This window comes from Abramis brama (assembly GCF_963993115.1).
Source record: "Abramis brama genome assembly, chromosome: 3".
Taxonomy (NCBI): domain Eukaryota; kingdom Metazoa; phylum Chordata; class Actinopteri; order Cypriniformes; family Leuciscidae; genus Abramis; species Abramis brama.
In genome coordinates this window covers 55731670-55758941 of record NC_139965.1, presented here as the reverse complement: position 1 = coordinate 55758941, position 27272 = coordinate 55731670, and the positions used below count along the sequence as shown (strand labels likewise).

General features: G+C 38.7%; 1 protein-coding gene across 1 annotated transcript in view; it reads right to left on the bottom strand.

Annotated features, from left to right (window-relative positions):
- Positions 1–27272, bottom strand: part of zfhx3b (zinc finger homeobox 3b) — a 344899-nt gene that overhangs the window by 149144 nt on the left and 168483 nt on the right. The window contains exon 4 of the mRNA XM_084107585.1: positions 9512–9935. The gene's annotated coding sequence lies outside the window, so the exon portion shown is untranslated. The remainder of the gene's footprint in view (positions 1–9511; positions 9936–27272) is intronic.

Sequence of the window (27272 nt, the reverse complement as noted above, 5' to 3'; positions counted from 1 at the left end):
GTATATTTCAATATCATGTAAATCGTTCCTTAAACAGGCAGTGGCATAAAATGACACGATACGCGTTTTTTATTTTTTTTTATAATTCTCGATAAGTAGTGTAACTTTCAAGCGCGTGCATTCAAAGAGGTGACATTTGATCAATAGTAACAACTGTAGTATAGATCGGTGGGTTTCTCCACAGGTTTGCTTTTTTCACTTTGCCCCAAAACAATTCTCCTACTCTTGGTGGTCACTTAAGACGCCCTCTTCCCGAATCAAAAGCGTGTATCCCAATTCCGACCTTTGAGTCCTGGCCAGTGTCCTTTCTCATGATAATTCTATTGTTGATTCTCACTAAAGAAATGACAATTCCTCTCTCTCTCTCTCTCAATGACTACTTTCACTATTGACAACTCTAAGGGGCCCTTATCCTGCCAAATACAACTAACCTGCTTTTATCGATTACATAATGTTTATTGGAAAATGATCAGATAGGCTATAACTTTTTATTTGTGTTTCTCTCTCTCTCTCTCTCTCTCTTGGTTGCACAACGAAATTTAGACGATGTGTTTTGCCGAATTGTTTTTCAGAATGCATGGTGACAAATTCCGTGATAGCATTATAGGCTACAATATAGCCTGTATCTGAAATAACACTATTAAATATGTGTATTGTGTGCTGTACAATTATAATTGATTGATGTGTGTATATTATTTAAGTATAAAACATTGAAGTGGTCATACAACATGCCATATAGAATAATAATGCAAACAATAATCACCACAGGAAATGTCATATTTCAATGTAATAACATTGCAGTATAATGTTGTGTTTTAATAAATATTTAGAATATAATAAGCATTGTATTTTATTTTATTTCAATCTCATGTCGTATCATACTGAATATGTTGGAGAGCATGGATCTCCTCGCTTTGGGATTTTCAAGGAAACACACCTCTTGCCTCTCTGAAACCCATTGCACATGCTGAAGCATTATCACAAACGGCTATCGATGCATTATACAAACATTAGCAACATTAAACACTTTTTCGTGGAGTATACGTGACAGTGCTGTGTGTGCGTGGATAGCGCGTGGGTGTCCGTGTGTGTATGCACGCGTAAATGTAGGTTCTAGTTTTAAAAGCATATATTTTATTATTGCTGACGCGTGCATTGCATAGATATGTGCAATATTAAGCAGGACTACACATTCGCAGAAACTAACTTCCGACACGTGCGAGGAAAAACAGAAGTGACAAATGAAAAGTTACAAAATAAAAGGTCGATGTGTTTGATATGCGTACAGATTTTGCCTTGAGAGAATCTTCAGGATTGGTGATGTGCCTGCTCTCTTGGGGAAGAGGGATTGTAAAAATGAATGGATGGAAAATAGAGTGCGTGAACAGTTCGAGGGGCAGTGAGATAATAAGAGGCCGGCGCGTGAAGGGACAGAATCAGAGCTTGTCTGTCGCTTTGTAACCTGCCATGCCCAATCTAAGCACATTTGAATATGCAGTGTGGTCCTGTCTGGCGCTTGATAGCCGAATTTATGGGCGCAAATATCAGCTTAGCTTCGTTTTCCTCAACAGATACACGCATAATCGTCATTGCATGCGCTTTTAATATAGGCTAAATGTGTTTCTTATCTGTTAGGTCCAATCATTCGCGAATGCTCTGTCCTAAATATGACTGGGAATGACTGAACAGACAACTAAATATGCATGACCAACCCCTCATGGTGAACATGCTGATTGATCTGACTAGAGATGTGTGCGTAAACTTCGGCCCATCGCCGTGCAAACAATGAATTCCACATATGAACTCTAAACTGCAGTAACAAAATCGCAATCCGTTGCCATTTTATTTATGATGAAAACAAAATGCTAAAGACAAAAATGATAATAAAAAAATAATAAAAATAAATGTGCGTGCATGCATTTTTTTTAGTAGGCCTATTTCAAAAACCTCATGGACCACGCGTGCCACAATTGAATAATAAAGAGCAGTGAGGAAATGAAAAGAAATAAAGACAGCTGCCTACAAGAGCCTCGTAACGTGAACAAAAGGTGAAGAACATTTTAGTCCAGGTTAAATATATATTGAAAAGGAAATGTTGTCACTGCATTAAAATGGAAGCAAGTTCAAGTCGAATTCGCATAGAGCTATCAAAGGTTTTTCCATCTTCATCCGTCCCTAATGACAGAACATCGCGCTTAATTAACATTTTTCTGCATGGTTAACTAAACGCAACTTTAACTTAGTCACCAGTCAACAGCAGAGGCTTTTTGGGAAAGGGCCCTCCAACGGGCGCATGCACTGTCTGCAGCAGAGCAGGTGAGAGTTGTGGCGCATGGATGGTCAGAATCACACACTGGGACTCAGAGGCATTGACTGCACAAGAGCATTGTCCGGCCTGAAGCCGCGGGTGGCGGCATGGGGCAGGACGTGTTACCAGGTGCAATGGCAGCGCCCTCTTATGTTCACTCTGGCCAAGGGGCTCACACACCACATGAACCTGCCTTGTCAGGGATATATGTTCCCTATCTGCCATCTTCAGCTGATCTATACCTGTCCTATGTCACCGGACTGCGTCAAATCAAGCACACATATGCATAAAGTTAATGTCTGATAGCAAATTAGATTCCTTGCTTCGAGTTTTATCCACCATCATCAAACATCTAACTTTACGCACGAAGCTCTCCTGAAAGGAGTGTGGCGCGCGCGACTGGAGAGCTTTTTTGTGTGTGTGTTCGAGTTTTTGGGGGCAATTTTAAAGCAGATAAACAAAAAATCTGATATGATGGAAATCATAAATAATAATAATGCAGAAAACAACCGCACTGTATAAATAAATAAACGCTGTGAGACAGAATAAATAATATTGCACTTACTGCAAAATTATTTTATGACTGTGTAACATCATGCTTCACATAGATAAAACGACATTGGTCTTATTATGATATAAATCAGCTCGCAGATATGATAAGCAGGTGAGTGAACCAAATATGATGCGCGTCAAAGGAATGTCTTAATTATCATCACATTAAAGACAAACAGAACAAGCATCGTTATTTTTACACATGAAAACATGCCATCTCTTATTTCAAATGTCACTGTACAATGTTTGAAAAAGACGCTGTTTTTATTTGCATGGTTATATTATTGTGTGATGTAGAATGTTTAATCGAAGTACTTCTTCCTTAATGCTACCGTTTCTGAACTATAAACATTTAAATGAACTATTAAAACCAATTATGTACTGTCAATAAATACATACACTTGTAATGAGAATGATGTTTTACAGATAGACTACAATCTGATACTATAAAGCACTTATATAAAACGTGGAACAAATATGTCCAGTATGAGAGAGGTGGACGCTCTTAATTAACGCAAAATGTCTGATATGCGGGGTAAATGAAAAAAATATATTGCTTTTACTGTGTCAAAACGCACTTTATGTTCACTAATATTTGGATATTTCAACGATTGTGCTCATGAATACAACATAGGGCTGTACATGGCTAAATATGTTCGTGTCTTTTTGTCTTGTGCTGTTACACATCATCTGTATGTTTTGTATACCGCAATGTCTGCAAATAAAATCCAAAAATCAAAACAACATGCGTTTTTAAATTGATTTTAAGAAGCATCATTTTAAATTAACTAATTAATTAAGGAGAACGTTCCTGGTAATACATAGTTTCTTGTTTTGGGTAGATGGTAGGACGAACATTTTAAATAACCCACATCAGAAAGGACAATTTATCATCTTAATTATATATATTTTTAAAAAAAAGAAGTTAATTTACAATCATAAATACTAATTAATCAAAGTTACAATATATATATATATATATATATATATTTTTTAAATAGGTCATATCTTGTCCTCTAAAATAATTACGCACCAACTTTTTGATTGAGTAATTAATTAATTATGCATATATTTTTCTCTTCAAATTAATTAATATTTACCCTTACATTACATTCTAATACTGATTTGGATCATTAAAGTCACATAATACTGCCCCCAAAACGTGTAATTCGAAAACAGAATTAACATATTTGAACTCTAATTGTCGCTAAAAAAATTATGCAATAAAAAAAATAAAAAATAACGAATCTCTACACAGGATATTTAAAATCAGTACGTTATATTTGCATACAGACCGGTAAAATGGTGTGTTAGGCTCGGTTTCATTCGAGACCTGCTCAGAAGCGTAAACGGTCCAGATGTATGGATAATATATTTGGAAAATATTTCAAAACAAAAATAATTTAGCCTATTATACCCCCTTCAAATAACAGTGAAAAAAAGCCGAACATATGAATGTGTCAATTGAATATAAAACACCTGCGTGCATCTGTCTCTCTGTCTCTGTGTGTGTGTGTGTTTGTGTGTGTGTGTGTGTGTGTGTACATCGGTGTCACCGATCATCTTATCTATTTTTACTTTAATCCAAAATCTACCTGGGTATTTTGTTGGCTAAATTCTATCATTATTTGTTTTATCGATATAAGACACGAGCTCTGAGAAGAAACACGCCCACACATATACATACAGTCATTTATGTTTCTCAGTAAGTGTATTATCTTCATAAAGCAGCAAAAGCACATTCAAACAAACCTTTAAAAATCCAGGAACGGATCATATTCACTGTCTGCGCGGTTAAGCAGTGCAAATGTCTCTGTTCACGGTCGTGCAACAATCAGAAAGAAAAGCAGCCTGGAGCAAGTCTGCGTCCAGAGGAGCTACAACTGCAAAACCAGCTCATCCTCATACCGCCGATTCTCTGCAACCTCCATTTTATCTTTGTGCAGGTAAGAGAATAACACAAACATAAATCTCAGGAATCAAGAAAAATACTTTCTCGATATCATCATTCAATATAGATTGAGTAAAGCGTGCAATCTGCGTATTTCAGGCCTGAACCTCCAACAATATGCGTTTTCACTACATTGCTACACATTAAATTTAACAATTCACATATGAACATATAATAATAATAATAAACAAATATGGCCACCTGACTGTCCTGTCCATAAAATAAGAGAATAGCCTACACATATTTATAGAAAAAATATGGTTTGTTAAAGCAAAGCTTAATATATAGGCCTATATGTCCACAGTCCCCAAACAAGTTTCATGTATGGAAGCAGAAGACACTGAAGGGCAACAGCGATGTAGGGCTCCCGCCAAGGGTCACCGTGTAAATCCTTCCCCACTTCCATCATCTGACAGCTATGGCAGGATTATGTGCAAAGCTTTGCTCAGGAAATCATTTCATCTCAAAGAGAAGACCCCGAGTCTCCAACCGAGAAATACAGTGATTTCATGACCCAAATGCCACGAATAGTTAGCTTAAAAATTAGACAGATGACATTTTGTTGACAAATCTTTTCAAAGACAAATGAAAGAACAAACCCAGGAACAAATTGTTCCATGCAGCCTTGTATTGTGTGTGTGTGTGTGTGCTGGATTTTAAAGCCTCACAATTATTATATTTAAACATATGTAAACAGTTACCAGTCAAACATCTAAAAAGTCATTAAGACATCATTTAATTATGTGTAAAATACTTAAATATGTAAATTAAATGTATAGTTAAATAATTCAGTGAAACATCCCGAAGACGAAAATTATGTGTGAAGTCTGAATAAACAGAAAAGTGACAAAACATGAAATGCAGACAAAACAAATGTCTACAGTATTGTAACAAACAATTTGTAATGCATTTCTGAATGTAATATGAATAATTTATTCAGATAATGGTAACACTTTACAATAAGGTTTCATTAGTTAACATTAGTTAATGGATTAACTAACATGAACTAACGACGAGAAATACATTTATTACTGTATTTGTATTTGTTAAAAAACAGCTGTTCATTGTTAGTGCATTGACTAATGTTTACAAATACAACTTTTGATTTTAATAATGTATTAGTAAATGTTGAAATTAACATGAACAAAGCTTAATAAATGCTGCAGAAGTGCGGTTTATTAGTTCATGTGAAGTAATGTAGTTAACTGATGTTAACTAATGAAACCTTATTATAAAGTGTTACCCAGATAACAATAAATATAGTTTAAGATGGTCTGAAATTGATGTTTTATGCAAATGTAAAACAATGCATTAAATGGCTATTAAAGTGATTATGTTGACCATAATGAAAAAAAAAACAAATGAAAAAAAAAATTCTATTCTGAAAAATACATATTGTGTTCAGTTTCCTAATTCACAAATTGTGATGTACAATAATGTAAGAATAAGAGCAAACATGAGTAATTAAGGAACGAGGAAAATGCTGCCAAAGCCTAAAACCTGCAACTAGTCTTGTGGGTGATGTAGCTGGGGTATAATTGCAAGTGACCACAGCGGCTGGAACATAGTTGCACGGTGCTTAACCCCGCCATTTCCCCCGTCCCTGTGACCTCCAGGACGCGGAGGCAGGTGGGCTTCTGCAAAAATTGTGTGGGGGTAGGGTTGACGTCAAAAGGGGGGCAAGCTGTGCATCACGACCAGTAACACATGAATGCTGCCCCGTAAGGGTCGACGGAGACCCCGTCTGGCCTTGGAGCTCCACACGCCCATAAAACAAGCCATTAAAAAAGCCGTTCACGGGCAAAGCATGAGCTCGTTAGGACAATTAACAAGAGAGGTGTTTAACTTGGCACTACATTAACACTCCAGGAGGGACTCTGCCTAAAAACAGGCCACCAAACAACACGACTGTGTGTGTGTCCCCAACACACAACATCACACAGAAAATTCAATGCCGCATGAAGTCCAGCTATACAGAGAGTAAACCTTTACAAATAAAAATAATCAAAATAAAAAATAAATGACACACGGTATATGTTCCCCATCCAGTCAAAAGCATTAAAATTAGCAATTTAGCCTTACGAAATAACTGAAACACTATTACTATACTGCATTATTAGAGATGCATTATGAAGGCCACAAACACACAAATGCATTCGCCATCTCTCCGCGGATAAACAAAGCATCGGGACGTCCCTTTCAGGAACTGGACGACGGCATCACCGCCACAATATTCGTCAGTACAGCGAGGCCAGCGGGAATTATTCCTCTATTTTTGTCTCACAGATCTAGCCGGGCAAGAGACAGGAGCCGGGCTGTGTCAAAATGACACATTCAACTCATCCATAATGAAAGTAAATAAGAAGTGTGATAATCTGCATTTCATGTATTTTTTGTGGGCTCTGCGATATGCAGAAATTCGTTCCTTGCAGAGAAAGAGCCTATGACCAAGAGAGATAAAGGGAATTGCTTCTCCCATCCTCTGTTTAGAATTGTAAATATGGCGTATAGGCATTGCTGCTGTCCAATTACATATATCTTTCATGTATGAAATCATGCATGGCTCTTTTTACCGCGAGGCCAAGGAGGGCCGGCACAAAGGGAGCGACCCCGGCCGCAGTGCAGTACATCCCTCATGCAGAGCGGGGTCTGGTGCCGGAGCCCTGGGCTAAGAGCACTGTTCCATTAGCGCTCTCGGATGGAGGGGAAAAAGGCGGGTGAAGAGGAGGAGGGAGGGGGGAATTGGCTCTCCTGACGGGGGCGTTCACCGCTTATGACTTCTGCTGACTTACATTTGTCCTGTTGTGAGCGTGCCTGACCCCTCAGACCCTGTACCTTTGACGTAGCCCTTCGCAAGAGCCCATTTCGGAGTCGCTAATTAGTTTAGCAGAGATGGATTTTTTTTTTTTTTGCTTAATGCATTAAAGTGTTGCTTTTTTTTTTCTTTTTTTTTTTGATTTAAGCAAAAAATAATAAATGAGCAAGATGCACGAAAAGCTTTAGTGCTCCATCTGTTAGGTTATTTATTTATTTGCTTTCTCTTTCCCCACAAATGACAGCTCCCCACTGTGTACTAATATCAAATGACCTAAATTTGGCAAAATTACTTTGAACTTTTCAAACAAAGGCCCTGCTCTCTTTTTGGAACCTGGCTGATTCCCAGAGTGTCTTGCCTCCTTGCCCGTCTGTTTTCTTTTTAAATGCTTAATTATATAAACACTATTTACTTGCATTCAGGGTTACACCGAGAGCAGCGAATACCATCATTTTGATCAGCTAAAGAGCATGTATGTCTGTCATGTTAGCGAAACAAAAATATCACTGCTTAACATTTACACATGAATATGCTAGACAGCGGGGCAGCACGGTAACTACACTGTACAATTTTTATAGAATTAACTTCAAATGTACTCCATGTGGTAACATTTAAATCAACTTGTTTTATTCAAATCAAAGAAATCATTTAATAATCACCAAAGACACCAATGAAAGTCATTTTAAGGGTCAGATCAGACAGAAAAAAGCTCCATAAGGCAACTACTACAATGCACAATATAGGTGAAATGGTCAGAGGAACATTAAAAATGAAATTCGTTCATAGTATATTCAGATTCAAGGTGAGAAATTTGTTCATAGTGCATCTCCCATCATTGACGTACAACAAAATCACTCTCATTCTAGGAGGAAGTATTAAATGAATAGATTCTGGGTTAATACAAGTTAAGCTCAATCGACAGCATTCGTGGTAATATGTTGATAACCACAAAAAGTAATTTCAACTCTTCAAAAAAAAAAAAAAAAAAAGTTACAGTGAGGTATTTTCAATGGAAGTGTGCAGAAATGTGAAAGAAAAACATGAATTGTTATGTCAAGACTTGTGTAATATTTGAGCTGAGTTTTCTCATCATTTTAGTCATTTAATGAAGTTGTAAAATACAGAATAAGTTAGTAAGCAATTTGTTCACACTAAAATCATATTAGCATATACGTTGTCTTGTATGAGCAACAGTGAGTATTTACATTTTCACAGATTCGACTGAGCTTCTGTTTGTTCGCTGATACAAGTTTATATGTGAATAAAAGCCTAAAGTCCAATCTGTTCATTACATAAACCGAACGGGTCTCTTCAGAAAATGTGGATTAAACCAATTCATTTGGATTAGTTTTACAAACTCTTTATGTACTTTTTGAAGCGTTAAAGTGGTAGTTTGTCAATGGAGGGACAGAAAGCTTTCAGATTTCATCAAAAAGATCTTGATTTGTGTTCCGAAGATGAACAAAAGTCTTACGGGTTTGGAACGAAATGAGGGCGAGTATGACAGAGTTTGAATTTGACTTTGGAATATTCTTGTAGCAAAACATAACTTGCATTGTGTTGTTGAATATGCAAATATGCAAGTGCCAATGATGTTGACTTTCAATCAATCAATCAATCAGTCAATCACCTTCTTTGCACCTAAGCATCTTTGAGCCAAACAAATTCAATCAGCACACATTCCCTCTAATCCTACAGCAGCAGACATGTGATCGAGTCTTCAAACCGGGAAGCCTTTATCTACAGTGGGCTCTCCTGTAGGCCCAGCATGAAGGAGAAGCAGCCTATGTGGGCGTGAACACAGGGGGGCCGACTGGGCTTCAAAAGCCCCCGAGGAGCTTTGGGGGTGTTGCCAGCAGGAAGAGAAGTGACTTCACAGCCTTACCTGATGGGGTTTTTGGTTTCAGTCGCCACCGCTCGGAAGCCCTCTCTGACCGCGTCCTTCTTTTCAAGTGTCCGTTTGAAGTGGGCGCCAGAAAGGTCACAACCCTTGCGGTCACAGCAGGTTTGGTGCAACGGCAGGCGGATGGCCGCAATCTATCGCTAGTGCTAAAGCTATCAGGTCTTCTTCTTTTGTTTTTTTGGTCTGTTGGTTTATTCAAAAGTAAAGAAGAATGTAAAGCTTTCAGATCCAGTGCCTGGGCACTACTAGTAAGTCCCTTGGCAAGGGCTTGGGATGATGTAGTCCTATAATTCCAGGTATTTCCAGTTTCTCTTTCTTTTTTTTTCAAAGCTATGAGACCCGGTTTTGAGATTTGGTTTGAAGCATCCACAGTCTGTGGAAAATCCTTTCGGAGTGATAGCGCCACCTAGGGATAAGAAATAAAAACAAGCTATTAGCATTCACAGCAAAAGTTCTTTCATGCAACTGAACAAAGGATGAAACAAGGAACAGATTTAATAGATTCTAACACAGACGTATAAACACACACTTTGCCTTTTATAAAGCAGAGCCGAGAGGAGGTGAGGCCATTGTTAGTTATGCTCTGTAAGTGAGTGCAGATTTTTCGCTTTGCGTGCTCGTTCCCCCTGAGAAAGAGCCGGCTAAATCTCTTTCAGGAGGGGAGGACAACAATATGGCTTCTATCAAGTCTTTTGAATTCTGTAATAAGCTGTTTTAGAGAACAGAAAATTAATATATAATTATTTTTATTACTGCTGCAGGACAAAACCTTATGATTTTCCAGATTATATTAAGTAATAAATGCATTTCTTTGAGTAATTTTTCCTCTCGTGGCATTAGAGGCTCTGTCTCTCCATAAAAGAAGAAGAAAAGAAAAGGAAAAAAAACAACAAAAAAAAACGAAATTTCCGGAGAAACTTAATTTCCCCCATAACCAGAACAAGACATATTCCTGTAATAACATGCATAATTGTGCACTCTGCGGAAGATCTCTCATACACAACAACAAAGCCACTTAGACAGTACATATTTATTCACATGTCAGTTCCAACATTGAAAGAGAAAAAAGGAGGAGGGAAAAGCAAAAGGGAACGCCACATGGGGCTGGGATAGAAAGCCGAGTAAATGTGTCTATCATAGGCTATGGCTCTGACAGCTCTCGCCTGTGCTGCTTGGGCTTCAGTTGAGGGAATAAAGGACAGAGAAGGAGACAGACTGTGATTTCTGAACGGTCCCCCTGGAGTCGCTTCTATTTGGCAACATTTTTATGATTATTTTTACCTCTGTGGATAGAGCAGGGTTAAAGATGCTGTTTAATTGTTCCCAAGAGCTCTTATTAAGTTGTTGATGAGGAGCTCCAGGGAGAAGCACTTAAAACTGCAACAAAAACAAGCAGTCGAGGCAGGCACACTTGTGAGGGGACGGAGGAGGAGGTGCGACGGGTATTGCGAGATTGATGATAAATGGATGGAGTGCGGAGGTCTAAACTTTTTCGACGCCGGCTTACGTCTGGTCTCTCTGCGCCAGGGCCGTAACCTCTTTAGGCATAGTCCCTGGCGATAATTAGAAATTGCCAAACTGTTCCCCGCCTTCAGTATTTGATAGTTTTGATGCTACTCTGCTGCACTTCATTAGGCACTGCCCTGTTTGTTGTTTGGATGACAAAATGTTCGTCTGCCTCAGTGGTCTAACATTGATAGTCAATGTCAAAAAGATTTAAAAGGATGAGAAAGTGGGCTGTACAGTTCACAGAAGTCAAACATGATGCATCAGTTTTAATGGCGAAAGACTGAGGTAAGTAGCCAAACATTTAATATTTATAATTGTTTTATGACAGAAAAGTTAAACAACCAGTGATGCAAACCACAAACTTTTTTGCCTTGTTGAAATATATTTATGCGATTCATGTAAATTTTATCGGAATGAAACATTAACAGAGCTTTTTTTCAACATATTAGGTGTACAATTAAGATTGAATGTGCAAATATTTTAAAATGTGCAAACTCTAGTCATTCTAGTCTAAATTCTGGTCTTTTTTCCCTTTCTTTATTCTTATATTTAATATATAACTTTGGCGGCCTGCCTATCTGGCCAATGACAGATGGGAGTTTTAAAAACATTGGCTGATGCTAGTATTACAGAAATTACGCTCTACATATAGTTCTACACATACAAACAAGTGATCAATATTGATACTTGATAAAGGCCTGACTGCAAAAAGAAAAACGATTGTAATGTACTGGTTAAACTTGGACAACACTAAGGGCCAGATTTACTAACAGCTTCCACCAAAAACTGCAGTGAAAAATTTGAGCTGCAACAGGCGTGGACAGGGTTATTTTTGCGGCTGACCTTATTGCATATGCAGTTGTGGGAGTTTCCCTTTCAGACGAAAAATGTATGGGAGTAGAGTATTTAAATGAAACATGCAAGGTGATTTACTAAGGTTTGCGCCAGTCAATTTACAGGTATTTGCGCAATTATTTACCGCCCCAAAAAAAGCACGTCTTAAACCAGACGCTAATCTGCGCTGCTCTTGGTAGATTGCGTTGGTCATTATGGAAATTATCCGGCTGTGTCTATATCTTTATTGTGCGCGTCATCAGTAGATCACGAGCAGAACTTTCCACTCCCATTGGCTAGTGTTGTCCAATAGTGCTCAGACGCTAACTTTGCCCTGTTTAGTAAATCTGGCCTTAAATGTTTCTAGAGCAGTTCAGTCACATGGGTGTGTTGTAAACGCATGCATCCTGAAAAGCACCTATGCAGTGCTCTCTCGGGCCATACCTCCCCATTCGCACCTTCTGCACTGGGCAGACTGTGGCCTTACGCTGGGCGGAGCAGCGGAACAGAGTGGATCTGGATCAATACCCCAGCCTGCAGCGCAGCAGGGCCGCGGGCCATCCCTGACCTGGGCTATTGATCAGCCGCTCCTCGGCTGCCAATAGCAATGTGCTAGATGTGACACAGGGGCTGAGAGCAGACAGGCGGCTGAGGGATGGGGGAATGTGTATCGCCAGTGGCAGCCCCACAGCACAGTGAAGATAAAAGTCAATTCCACTTAACCAAATCACTGACAACTAAATAGTTAGTGGACGGAGGAATGTGCAAGGTTTCAGGTGGTGGCAGCTGGCTGCATGGATGACTGGGAAGCCGGGATTCCCAGGATTCCCCTCACCTGCAGTGGGAAAGCCCTACATCTATGGAAGCTTGTTTCCACCATGGAATAAAACAAAAGCGACTTTTTATCTCACGATTCAGACTTTTTTTTTCTCAGAATTGCACGTTTTCATCACGCAATTCTGACTTTATAACACACAATTGTAAGTTATAAAGTGAGAATTGCAAGATATCAACTCGCATTTGCAAGATATAAAGTCAGAATTGCATGATATAAACTCAAAATTGCAAGAAATAAAGTCAGAATTGTGAGATATCGCAATACCGACTTTTTTCTCACAATTGCGACTTTATGTCTCGCAATTCTGACTTTTTTTCTCAAAATTGTGAGATTTAAAGTCACAATATAAATACAATAAAATATCTATTAAATTAAATAATAATAAAAAAAAAACTTACCAAGTCTTAAGTTTCTTAAAGGTTGTTTAAATTAAATTGAATTGAATTGAATTGAATTGAATTGAATTGAATTGAATTGAAATGAAGAAATATTTAAATTGTTGCATTTCTTGGTTAATTATGTAGACACTGGGCACTCGTCATATAGATGTAAAGATCTGTGAATGTTTGCGTACAGCACTCTCAGGCGGTGCATCTAATCCATCTTCCAGGCAGCCATTAGCAGTCCATATCAGAGTAGTTTACATGTCACTTTACTGCTCCACTGCCTGTTCATTGCTATTCTGTAGCCAATGGCCTGCTTGTCCATTCAACACCTATCTTAGGCTTCATATCTCTTCCTTTAATTACTGACTGACAGGAAGGCAATACTGAACACTTCATTATAGAAGCAGCCCAAAGACCTGATACCATAGCCCAAGTCTCTCTGGTCAGTCCGACATGCACTGCCTAGGTCAGAAAAGGTCAGTCACCCTGAATTTATCAGGCAGTGGTTGACCGAGCCCAGCCAGGTCATCGTACAGCAGGGGCAGTGACCTTGGCTGACTGCTTGCATCACGTATTGATCCAGTCGTTTATGTCAAGGCCACACTAATCACCAATAGCAGAGTCTCTAAAGGACAGTTAGGCACCAATGGATGTGTCTGCGACTGGAGAGAACACAGAGAAAAATCAGTTGCAAGGTTTCTTGCTTATGAAAATGACTTAAATAAATTGAGAAACTTGGTTTACTTTAAAGGTGTTGTCACATTTGCGAATAGTTTCTAATTGATTTCTTAATAATTTCACGATATATGAAGCACAACTCACAACAGTCACTTTCAAACCAAGCAGGTTTCTGTATGTCAATGCAGTGAATTTGCATGACCAACTTAATGGGGAAATCTTTTGTCCTCATGAAATTCACAATCACATGGATTCCTATTGAAATGACTGGATTTCACCCGAAAATTTCACAGAGCAATGGTAAATGTGACCGCACAGTAAAGTCTTAAAATTAAAATTGAAATGTTTGATCATTCTGGCATTACTTACTTAAGACTTTCTGTCTTCCATGGAACACAAAAGTTAAGTATTTTCAATCCAGTTCATAAGACCAGTCTGAAAATCAGACAGATCAGATACTTAAACTGTGATCCCAGTGACCCAGTGATCCAGTTGCAGTGGTTAACAGCCCATTGGAATTATCGGTGAATAATGGCATATTTGTCACCAAAGCATTGGAACATGGCATATGGACTGCACTGTACAAAAAAAAAAAAAAAGGTAAAGCAGGACGCCACGTCTCTCTTGCCTACCCTGAGCCCATTTAGTTTTAACAGACCACCTAAATCCTAAATTAACCAGGAAAATGTGACATTAAGTGTAACTAGGACATTAATTTACATTTGATTAAAAAAAAAAAAAATCTCTCAGGAATTGCCTCATCATTTCAGAACACCACTGCATGCCACTACATTCAGTTGTGTGGAATAGAGTGACTAGTACAATATTCGGAATTTCTCCCTTTATGTTCCAGTCACACAGGTTTAGAATGGCATGAGGGTGAGTAAATGATCAAATCTTTTCTTTTTTTGAAAAAATCTATTTTTTTTTAATCAGATATCAATCTTATAAACACCAAAATCTAATGTCCAATTAAATTCCAGGAAATGACATCCCTTTGAAACCAGTTTATTTAAAGGGACACAGCAGTAATCAGCACCTGAACAAATCAGTGTTAGATACTCTCATAAGCCTAAACTGTTTGCAAGATTAAGTAGATGTCAGCTTCCTGTGCAGACCCGGCTTCAATAGTGTGCAGGAGAGAGCTTCTGAGAAAGTTTCAGTGTGTGTATTTGTGTAACTGAACTTGTGTTTCCCTGTGTGTTAGCGTAGCATAGTGCCAGTTGCTCTTCAGATCTCTTTCTAGCTCAGCATTGTTGCATTAAATGACAATAAAGGTCGGGAATCTGCGGAGCAGGAGAGACGAGCAGCCATTTCAACCCTTCTTGCTTTATTACGCTTTGTTCCGTTTAATCAAAAAAGTGATGCATACAGATAACCCCCTTCTTTTTTTTAAAAAAAAGACCTGATAAACAGAAACGATTGCATCTCTAAATAATAGATGATATCCTGGCTTCATACAGACACGTATAAAAGGGGAAAATAATTGAAGACAACAATGTCCTATAAGAGTCCCACTTGAGCAATGCTGATTCAGAAAGCTTCCTGACTTCAAACGCTCTGTCATAAAGTATGGATAATCCCTTAAGAAAGGCGTGCGTCTGTTTACAATTTTCTTCTAATTAAGGCTACAGAATAGGGCGATCTTTGTTCAAATTGATTTGTGTTGGTTGGATTTTGGCAGAAAACTGTACCATTGGAAAAGTGTGTGTTTGTGAGGGGGTAACGAAGTAAACAATAACATCCTAATACAATCTCAGTGTCTGAATAAATATTCTTGCATCTGTCTACATATGACACAGACAGGAAAACAGGTTTTCAAAACAACAAATTAACCGAGTTTTTTTCTTTTTTTCTTTTTTTTTTTTTAAACAATAACCCGTTTTAGACAGTAATCCCAGTGGTCTACCTGAATCCAAGAGTATCTCAGACACTGCATCAAAATGAAGTTTTGACCTCAATTTGTCTTGACTTCCCTCAAAAGCTGGGCACTTTCTTATCTTTGTTGTGTGTGAATTTAAATCGGTTATGGAACAAATCAATCAGCACAACAAAGAGCAAAACAGCCCCAAAATAAGCCCCAGAAGGAAAATGGGACAATTACATTTGGACACATCCCTCATGATATTCCCTTTAAAGGACATGTCACATGTCAGTGGCTGGATATCAACAACAGTTTAAAGAGATATGAGCGATGCGATCCCGAAGACCCACGTGATGGTTTATTTGAGGGTGCTTGAGAGAAAGCTGGATCACGCATAACTTCTTCACAGATAGACATGGAAATATCAATGGCACCCTATTAATGTAAAAAAAATATATACATAATACTAAACAAATAATGTTTTGTGGGCTGGGTGTTATCAGGACTCTAACCACCAGAGACGTTTAGAATAGCGGACAGTCTTTATCAGTTTTTTAATGACGTATTTTTATAATTAAATTTTGAATATGTAGTTACACCCTTACTTCCTAAAATGACTTCCATTAATGTCCTCCAAATAAAGGTTCATGATCAGCCCAAAACTGGGTTGCAATGCAAAATACAACTAAATGCATTTACAGTAGATTAGCAAATAAAAATGTAAAGGGATGATAAAGGCAATGTGTTCAAATTCCACTGTGTTTTGCCACAAATTCATTTGTAACTTGATTAGACAAATTAGGTAGATGCTAACTTAGGTAGGTTATGAAACATCTTAAACAATCATGAACAATGCAAAAAAACAACAACAAAAAAACAGACTGCATTAATTATGGGTTCACTTGGAAGATATTTATATGACTTTAACTTAATATTATATTTAATTACATTTTTATTTACTTTTCTACAAAACTTTTTTTTTTTAGTACTGTTCATTTGTAATGATAGAAACTAGACACAAATTATGTTGATGCTCAGATGGATCATATGTGTGACATGTTGTGATCACATATGTGATCATATGTGTTACAAAAATAAAATGCAAAATAAACAATTTTAGGACTATGACCATTTGATGTAAAAATCTGGATCCTGAAATAAAACCTGTCTGAAACCACAGGTCTAATATAGCTTTAAGATCCTGAACTAAAAGATTTTGCTACATTAAAAACATAAATAATCATAATCATAAAAATCAGGTGGCCAAGAAAACAGCAACTGAGTACATTTTTCGTAACTGTTTTTGTGAGCAAAGTCTTTTTATCATCTTTTTGGTGCACCATGAAAAGCCCATCAAAAACACATTTGAAAACACTCCTTGGTTGGTTTGAAAGGCAGATAAAGGCTTAAGATAAGGAATTAAGAGTGAGATTATTGGTGAAGTTTGTGAGACAGTGGTCCATGTGTCTGTGTGGGGGAGATTTGAGGATTAAAATAAGCTGACCCTTCATATTTAGTGCCATGTGTGAGAGATTAATCTAACTAGCCCAGATCACATTAGACCTTATCATTGTGCAGAAGATCTCACTGTCGGCCAGAGCACAACCCATCCCCTGCTGTTGGATTAGTGACTGAGAGACACGCGTATGTGTGTGTGTGTGTGTGTGTGTGTGTGTGCGTGTTGACCGAGCTTTAACTGACAAAGGATCGCACCTATACTAAAGCAGGAGAGGACCTCAAACACTTCATTAACACCTAGAGCCATGCAATCCAGACAACCCGTGCCGAACGCCGATCACTCAGCTCTGCCTCATTGGCCTGTTCTTGCCCTCATGCCAAAGAAAAAAAGAGGCAGTGCACCATTGTTCATCAAGCTATGATGGTGACTAAAACTCTTCACCTGTCACCTTCTCCCGGCCAGTGCACGTTTTAACCTGTCAGACACTAGAGGGAACCTTCAAGACTCTTTTGACACATCTCAACCCATAAAAATCACCTCGCTGCCAACTATCGTTGACTGAAAAGCCCTGGATCTGCCACCTCCACGCCACCATTGGGAGCACAGGGTCGTTGATGCACTTCGGCTCTGTTTACACCTGGTATTAAGATGCGTTTTGGTCGTTCGGATCACAAGTGGACGACGCTAAATACAGGTGTAAAGCGTTTTGAGCTTGTCCACTTCCAGAGGTAGTCGAAAACTCATTCGACCGGATTGCTTTCATAGTGTAAACGTTCATGTGGTCGAATGCATTCGAACAGTTATAAAAGACCGGCTACTCTCCGTCTACTGAACTAATGCTTAAACATTTTGGGAAGTGCTCTAGCCAGACGGGATTTAAACTTTGAAGTTTAGTTTGAAGGAGAAAAACGTACCAAGCACAATGTTCTCTCACCATTCCTGATTTCTGGCTGGTCTTGCAGCTGTCAGAGCAGAAACGAAAGCTGATGCTCTCCGTATGTTTTTCCGTCTTCTCGGGGGACGTTCATATGTAAATTACGTGAGCTTTTAAATTCGTCCATTAGATCGAAAGTTTTGAAAAAAAACCCTACATTTTCCCACCCTTAGACCCTTCCCTCAAAGAAATCACGACAGAAGTGGTTGAAAGTGGACAAGAGAGACTGATTAAAACATCAGGTGTAAAGGGAATGCGTCTCCCTCGCCTAATTGTGATCCGATCGACCAAAACTCATCGTAACTACAGGTGTAAACAAGGTCTTCCATCCACAATGCAGCTACATGCCACTGATAACATTGACATAAAATTAGATAACGGACACTTTCTGTGGCTGCAACAGTTTCGTATCAAATCATATTAAAGGCCGACAACTCCAGGTCTGTCTTTGAAGTTGGGAGGCAATTTCGAGCCTTGTGGATTACAGAGCATAAAGCAGGGTTTATTTTTACAACCTCCATTATTTCAAATTGTAAATATTCAAATCCTAGAATAAAACCCCTGGCTAAGTAGAGACAATCTGCGAAAAACAACATAGCACACCTCAAATAGTCTGCTTTGAAAACAAAATTATTATGAAGATTAACGACGAATTCTATGCGGAGATGTGTGTGTGTGTGTGTGTGCGGACACCGCCGAAGCAAGCCAGATAGTTTTCTTTGTGTGTTCTCGATTCGTTGTTGTCTTTATTTGTTTGAGTGTTTTGACATTATTTTGCATGCGTTGCTCTTGGCTGGAATTAATATTTTGGTGGGCTTGAATATTAATCTGGCATCAGAGCTGGGATTAGAGCACTATTGTTCCTTTACAGCTGAGCCCCCATAGCGAGATGACAAACACAAAGACAATCTTCTCTGCCCTGCATCTACAGATAACAGTCAGACTCTTCTCTCTCGATCCTTCTCTTTTCCTCTCTCACTTCGGCAGAGGAAGGGTGGCGGAACTTTCCATGGTAAATTTGCACGGCAATTGTGCCCTTAAACCATGCTGCTTCCCTCAGCTTATACTGTGCATTTTACAGAGTTTATCAAAGAATACAATGGGTTTATGCTTGCCTTGAACCATTCTTCTCCGGGCAAGAACAGTCATTTAAATGCACCAGTGCTACTGAAGGGAGCGCTTTGGAAAGGGGAGAAATGAAAACGCGTTACAGAAACGTGCCACATTACAACATTGACCTTTCCTGTCCGTATAGTCTACAAACAGCTGTGAACCTCCTTCTTCTGGGCTCTTTGTACATCAGACGGCTGGACCGGTACAGGCGCGGCATGCCTCAATAAATATTCTTGCTCTCTGCGTCTCACTTTTTCTCTCTCACGTGCTTCCCAGAAAAACAGAAAAGCACGAACACGCGCATTCGATCTCGCGCAAATACTCTGAACGGGAATAAATACACGAGCAAAACATACACTACACTCTGTCAGACTCTAAACACATGCAACTGCTGCTTTCCACTAACACTCCTGCACGGTCATATACCGAGGGCTCCAAAAGTGCAGAATTTTTCATTTTTATAAATTACATAATTGTTCTTATATTTTTATAATATGACATATTATGTCATCAGCATAAAAGACTGAAAAAAAAATTAAATGGGTAAAAAAGTTGGTCATGAATTGCAGAATTTCCAACGCTATCTCATGACCAATTCGTACGTATTTTACGAGGTGGCTAATTCCTACGAATTCCTACTACCTCACTCGTACGAAAAATAGCCACCTCGTAAAATAAGTATTTCTCGAGCTGCATGAAATCCACGAGATTGTATAAAACCTGATGATCACATTCTCCAACATAAAGCCTTTTAAAGCCTTTGCTTCAATGGAATTTTGTTCAATTTATTTCTTTGTTCGATGTCACAAATTATTGTTATTATTATTATTATTATTATTTTTAAATAGAAAGAAAGAAAGAAAGAAAGAAAGAAAGAAAGAAAGAAAGAAAGAAAGAAAGAAAGAAAGAAAGAAAGATTAGACCCCACTTTACATACATGGAAAAGCCGAAATGCACGCATTTCCACCCACTTCTACACACGCACAATACTTTCGTTCACAGAAAATGACACAGGAGTATATGTAGCTGACAGACCCTTGATTTAAAACCTCATAGAAAACAAGAGTCTGCATGCAAGTCTATTCTTATGCCACATATTATAGGCTAACACAATGGCTCACTTTCCATCTTTGCCCAAGTTAAGGCCCATGCAGCACTTTATCAAGATGGATGTCAGAGAACCGCTCAGCCCATTGGATGATCATAGACGTTCTGTCAGGGAATTGTCAATTCAAATGGGAACACTACGTGTCTTTAGTTCTGATGCACGTCTACATGTGTGACCTAGAGGCACTGTGCTACTTGAGCATTAGCAAGCACTTGTCAGAAACAGCAGGAGGGGTGGAGAGAGATGGGAAAGGAGGTGGAGAAAAAAAACTGAGAGAAATCAATGAGAAGGCAAGAGTATGTAATATTTAACAGAGAAAACTTGGGGCATCACACAACACATGAAAAGCAAAGGAATATTTAAACGTATAAAAAAGGCCCATCAGAACCATAGCCTGCTGGTTAGGGCATGTGCATCAGATGTGTTGAGCCACTGCGCTCATGAGCAAAGGTTAAATAAATTGTGGCGACAAAAGCATTGAGACCAATACACCACAGGCCTGTGAGAGGAAGTAATATACCAAACAAGTAGACGGAGCTAAACTAGAAGTCCAAATGAGAATTTAAAATGATTGACGCATGGCTAATCAATGAAATGGGTGTTTACGCGTCAAACCGCCTAGATACTCCCAGATTGGAAGGGGTTAATGGGAAATCAATAACGGAGTGATACATTCATGGATGAACCGAATAACGCAAAGGGAGAAGGGAAAACAGTGAGTGTGTATAAGGGGAGGGAGGAGCAGATAGGGCCCATGTATTCTGTGATAGCTACAGACTTCCCAGATGTTATCCGTCACTCAAGAGAAGACTCCTGGTGACCAGATGTATATGTGATGACATTTTGTCCCCATAATGTAGGGTTTACCAGGACACACACATACACACACACAAATATAATATTTTCTTCCTCCAACAATAGTCAAACTTAAAATGTATGTTTGAAATTGTGATTTTAAAAAAAAGAATGGCATGCTACAAATAAATGAATTTTCAAAATGAATTTCAGATTAAATATGCATTCATCATATTTTTAGTAGGTTATTTAATAAATACCCAATAAACCAAATGAACCTACAACAAAGCCTGAAGCTCAGACCCGGGAAAGTTTCAAGTAAAGCCAAGACCAAGTGTAACTTTACAATTTGCTTCAAAACTGCAAAGCTTCATGGTCTCCGCTTATGCCTATTCATTAACTCCTTAATCACTATGACAGCTGTTTATAGCATCTCCGCTAAGAGGCAGGAAATTATCAATTTATTTATTTACAGTTAACAAAGACCCTCTGCATCATGTAAAAATAAATAAACACGAGGATGATAAGGCCGGGAGAAACACAATGCCTTTAATTTGTGCAAAGCTACTTTAGGTTGATTTTTTCGTATTTTTTTTACCCAAACTAACTAAGTGGATTGAGAAAAAGAGTTAACCACTTTTATCATTTGCCGAAGTGACGAATCTGCTTTTCCTTTGTATTTCCCCCTAAATGCATGTTCTGTTTCTCTCTGATAAGTTATGTTGTCTAAAAACATCCATGCTTCTCCAGCGCTTTGTTCGTCAGAGGAACTTCATACCCAGGGATTTACTAAACACAATTCATCAAAGTGGAACAGCAGTGTTTTTCTCCCTGCTTTCCTAATCCCTTTTTGCCACAGATGAGAGATTTGCTGTTCAGACTCATTAAGATTAGAAACGTTTTTGCCAGAGTTATTTAAGAATGCAAAGTTCCCGCCGAAGACCGCACAGAGTTCACGGAGAAGGGAAATCTCATGGAGATGCTGTGTTCTTTTATAACGTGACCACCGCGGCTCGCATTTCCACGCTCCGTGTCATGCTGAGTGCTAGCTAGTGAAACGGCTCTCCAAAACACTGAACTCATTAGGACAGACAGCAAATTATCCATGTGTCTGACAGCGGAGTTGAATTACAAAGTTCAAGGCAAACAATGGGTGAATCAACATTTCGAGAAACAGCTCAAATTGTGATAATTGAAACAGCTACAGAGCATGTATCATGTGTACGGTTGGCGGCTGGGGGAAAAGGGTGCAGCGTGTGTTTGTTTTGGCGGCTGGAGTGTCAGAGTTTTGGCTGAGAGAGCTTGTGTTTTGTTTAGGAATGTAGGGTTCTTTGAGAGAGCTGCAGTAGTGGTTTGGCGTAGGAGGCCAAAGTCCTATGACTAAAGAAGCAGAGGTCTTTGGCACAAAAGACCAAAATCTCTCTTCCTAGTGTAATAATCCTCTGAACACGTGTTACATTTATTCATTTATACATATATATGTTCCTTTTTTTTTTTTTTTTGGAGCTAAGCAGGCAACGCTCTTTGAACAGGCTGAGAGGTTTTGTTTGGAAGTACCTTGGCTTGGTGGTAATATTTTGATCCAAAGAATGCTGGTTTTAGGTTTAGGAAAATAGTTATGAAATAAAAACAGTCTGAGGGGCCATTACACAGGACATGTTCTCGCATTCCATCAGCGCTATTTGTTTAATTGTTGGCCTAGGTAAATATCCACTAGATGAATGGATTTGGTTGTTACGCCACATCTCAAATTTTTTAGCATCTCATGCCATGGCTTTAACGGGGCGTCAATTTAAAACCTGTTAAATTTTTGAGAGGCAGCGCATCAGTGTTAGATTCAAAACAATGGATAAGCATATTCATTTTTACATATAGACAATCAATTATTTATGGGAATTAACGCACCTACTGCACTTTTTCAATTCAGTTGGGTTCTGTCTAACCGTTTTAATGCATCCTATGCAAACAACCAATAAAAGGGCTACAGTATACTTGACTTGAGATAAAAGATAATTCTTAAAGGGATAGTTCACCCATTTTTAATTGTCATTAATTACTCACCCTCATGTCGTTCCAAACCCGTAAGACTTTCGTTCATCTTTGGAACACAAATGAAGATCTTTTTGATGAAATCTGAGAGTTTTCTGTCCCTCCATTGACAGCTACGCAACTACCACTTTGACGCTTCAAAAGGTTCATAAAGAGATCGTAAAACTAATCCATATGAATTGAGTGGTTTAGTCCAAATTTTCTGAAGAGACTTGATCGCTTTATATGATGAACAGATTTAATGTAGGCTTTTATTCACATTTAACTATTGATAATCATTTTAATTTTTTAAGTATGTATTACATTTAAATGAGTCAACTACAAAAAACATGTCACATTTTTTCTTAAGACAGAAATAAGTCATGGTTCAGGACCATTTACCATAGTAATACCATTGGCATGGATGCTTGGCATGTGGGCATTGGGGAGCTTGTGGTCTATTAGCATGTGAGCAGGGGCAGGTTTTCAGACGGGGTGGATTTCAGGGGGAGCAGTAGTTTTTTGGCCACTCTTACGCTGTAGAGGGATTCATACACCAGTGCTGTTTGAACACACAGCTTCAGTCTCGGCAGCTTTCCCAAACTTTCCAACTCCAAGTGTCGCAATCTGGTTCCATTTTACAGCTGGCCTTGAGATTGTAACAGAGCCCCTTTCTCCCCCTCCCAAACCACATATTTAATCCCTTCGCTTATGTCAAACTTAATTACGGGACCTTGTACGAAGAAATAACAAGTGTGCCTTGTAGGAGAGGGAGCGAGGGGGTTTCGTGAGGAAGAGAGAAAAATGGGGATATGGAGAAAAAAAAATGAAGGGCTAAAGGGAAGGACTGAAAATCTATCAAGACATAAAACGGAGAGTAGTAGTTAACAGAAGGGAAGAAAAAAGCAGACATGCGGTGGATTTGTTACAAAAACTCTGTTTAATACCAGACAGTACAGCCAACAGAGTTGAAAAAGAGAATAACCCAGTTTTGCTTTTCATATTATCTGGGATATAATTTATAAATGTAAAAAGTTCACATTTGGAAAAGACTGACATATTTCACTAAAGCTTGAAAAGAAAGAAAAAGTGAAAAGGAAGGCACAATTGCCTGCATTCAGTAAAGATGATGTTATGGTTCTGTAACAAATAATTTATGGTTTAATTTCATTTATTTCTCAAATATATATTTCGGAAAGTATTTAATTTATATATAATGAAACAAATCGAAATGATCATGAAATTATAATAATAATATAAAAACAATATATTTTTTAAATACTACTTAAACTTACTTAATATAAATGGGCCATGATGGGTGAAGAGTTGATTTAACTTCAAAAAGTTATTTTATTTAAGTTATTTACCTTTTTTCGTTTTATTCTTGGTTGTAATTAAATACATTTCTCACTGCAACTGTTTTACATTTCTATATTTTACATTACATTACATTTCTTTGAATTACAATTCAAATTTCACTTTTCTGTTATTCCAATTTAACATCTGGTAGGTTGTGGCCAATTGTACATTCTAACTCATTAACTGAAAAGGAGCCGGTTCTTAAATTCCACATTTTGCCCAATCCTGCCATTATAGTGCAGTGTCAGAAGAACTGGATGTTTATGACTAACACAGTGACAAAACCGCCTGTAGGTATACCGTGGCTTTAGTGCTTAACATAACAAATCTTCAGAACTTTATTACCACTGGCTACCAGATTCATTCCCACCATCTGCCTCTCTCTTGTGTGTGTGTGTGTGTGTGTGTGTATGTGTATGAATTTAAGAGTATGTTTGAGTGTGTGTGTCTGTGTAAGTATTTACTATTCAGAAGTGGAACAGTCAAGAAGAGTGATGTTTAGTCTGTCAGTTTAAAACTATTACCTCAAATTCCAAAAATGTGAGCTAAACCTGCCTCACACTGACACGGAAGACAGCGCTGTGAAGAGCAAGCCTTTGAAAGTCAAAATCAATTTTCGGTGGGGTAAAACAAACGCTTCATCTGAGTTCTACGAACCGGATTTCTAACACTTCTAAAAGCACATATTCATACAATCTTTATAAGGCAAAAACAGACTAAATGCAGTGTAAAACTGCTTTGAAAGAGAAGGATGCACCGTAGAGGCTTAGGTATAGCGGGATGAAACAGTTAGTAACTCTCCTTAGAGACACAACAAAGAGACAGACAATTACAGTCTCAAAGGAGGGCTGGAAAAAAAAAGTAAAGAAGAAAGAACTCTTCTCCTCCACCGTCAGCCTTGACTTTGCCCTGGCCTGCTATCCGTCCTCAGTGGCCTGGCTGAAGGGTTCCCAGGGTGGTCGAGCAGCCCAGGGCAGGGCTGAAGGAGACGAGATTCCCATGCCATAGGCGGTGGGACTGGCGCGCCACCCGTAGTTATTTATAGGCGGCCTGCACCGAAGGGCCAGGAGAGAGGGCATGATTGTTTTCCTTTCCATTCCCCTGGCCCACTCACCCGGCCTCACACAAGGGTGGTAAATATATACCCAAACACTGGGAGCTGTGCAGAAGGGGGAGAGACGGGGAGAAAAAGAGAGCAAGAGACGTGTAGAGAGAGACAGAGACGGAGATGTGGATACAAGAGCGGGGAGGTCAGTCATAGCTCCTGATGAAAGGTGTGCTTGATTTGGACTATAGGTGAGATTCCTGCAACATTCATTACAAGCAAATGGGTGGCATGCTGCCGATATCTATAGAAAAACATAGTTTCCAGAAAGCATGACTGCCCAGTAGTCGCAGACGTAAGTGCATTAATGTCAACGCATTAAACTTGTGTTTAAAGGAATATTTGGTTACACTTTATTGGGTAACACTTTATATTACAGTGTCCTTGTTACATATGTTACATGTACTTACCATAGTAATAACAGTAAATTATGCATAATTATATGCAACTAACCCTCAACCAAATCATAATCCTACCCTAACCCTATAGTAAGTACATGTAATTGCTTAATATTACTCAGTACTTAAATATATAATTACACTTACACTTTAACAATGACACCTTAAAATAAAGTGTAACCCTTTATATTAAAGCTGCCGTCGGCAACTTTTTTTGATCATATTCAGTGAAATCGACACTATAATCCGACAGAACAACATAAATAAGGTGGTTTTAGAAAAAAACCTGAGCTTCTAACTCCACCTGGAGCGTGTTATTTGTTTTGCAAAAATCCTATTTTTCAAACAATAACATAAAATTCTGTCATTCTCTCACAACCGTAATACAAATACCATAAGCTTTTTAATCACTAAAACCACCACAAAAGTGGTCTGTATGACTTGTGCACTATATTTCAAGTCTTGCCATGTGATAGATGCAGCTCTGAAAAAAAAAAAAAATCTTATGTCATAGGTCTGGAGACCCAGTGGTTGATATTCGTGACATCCTACACCAAATTTGGGTCTGTTCCTCACAGAAAGCTACAGTATTCTATGGCTTCAGAAGCCTTGGAAAATAACATACAATTTGTATGAACTACTTTTATGGTGCTTTTATAGACAGTCCATTGTCATTGCATTCCCGTATAAACATTTTATGGAAAAGAGCTGCGTGAACATTCTTTAAAAATTCTCCTCTTCTGTTCTACGAGAAAAATAACAGAACAAGGGTGATTAATAGCAATAAATACTACATTTCAAATCTCGGCTGCATGATATTAAGATGTTATAAACACTAACATAATGATTTTCTGTGAAGCTGCTTTAAAACAATGTGAATTGTGATAAGTGCTACTGACTTGATTAAATGTAGCCATGATTTGTGACCAGCAAAAATCTGTTTAACTGGTCATTTAAGCAGCAGGGATTGAATGAAGACCTTTTAGGGAACAGAAATTAAGGAAAGGAGGAGGGAGGGAATAAGTGAAAAGGCAAGGAAAATGAGACCACCAATTCCTCTGGCCCAGGGACGCCAAGACTCGGCAAAGCTCTGGTCCTGAAGACCCCTAGCAAAGCGAGACCTGGCTCAGCTCAGCGTAGATCCATTCGGCATGCATCCCTGCCAGACCCGATCCACACAGGACCCGAGTCACCTGAAGCCACCAGCAGAGCAGCCTGGAGCGGTGGCCTCTGGGCCCTACTGCAACTGATGTCTGAAATAGTCTGCCAGGATCCAAACATCAGCCCCTGCCCACCCCCTTTCTCCTTTTCTCATTTTCTCTCTTTCTTCTTCTC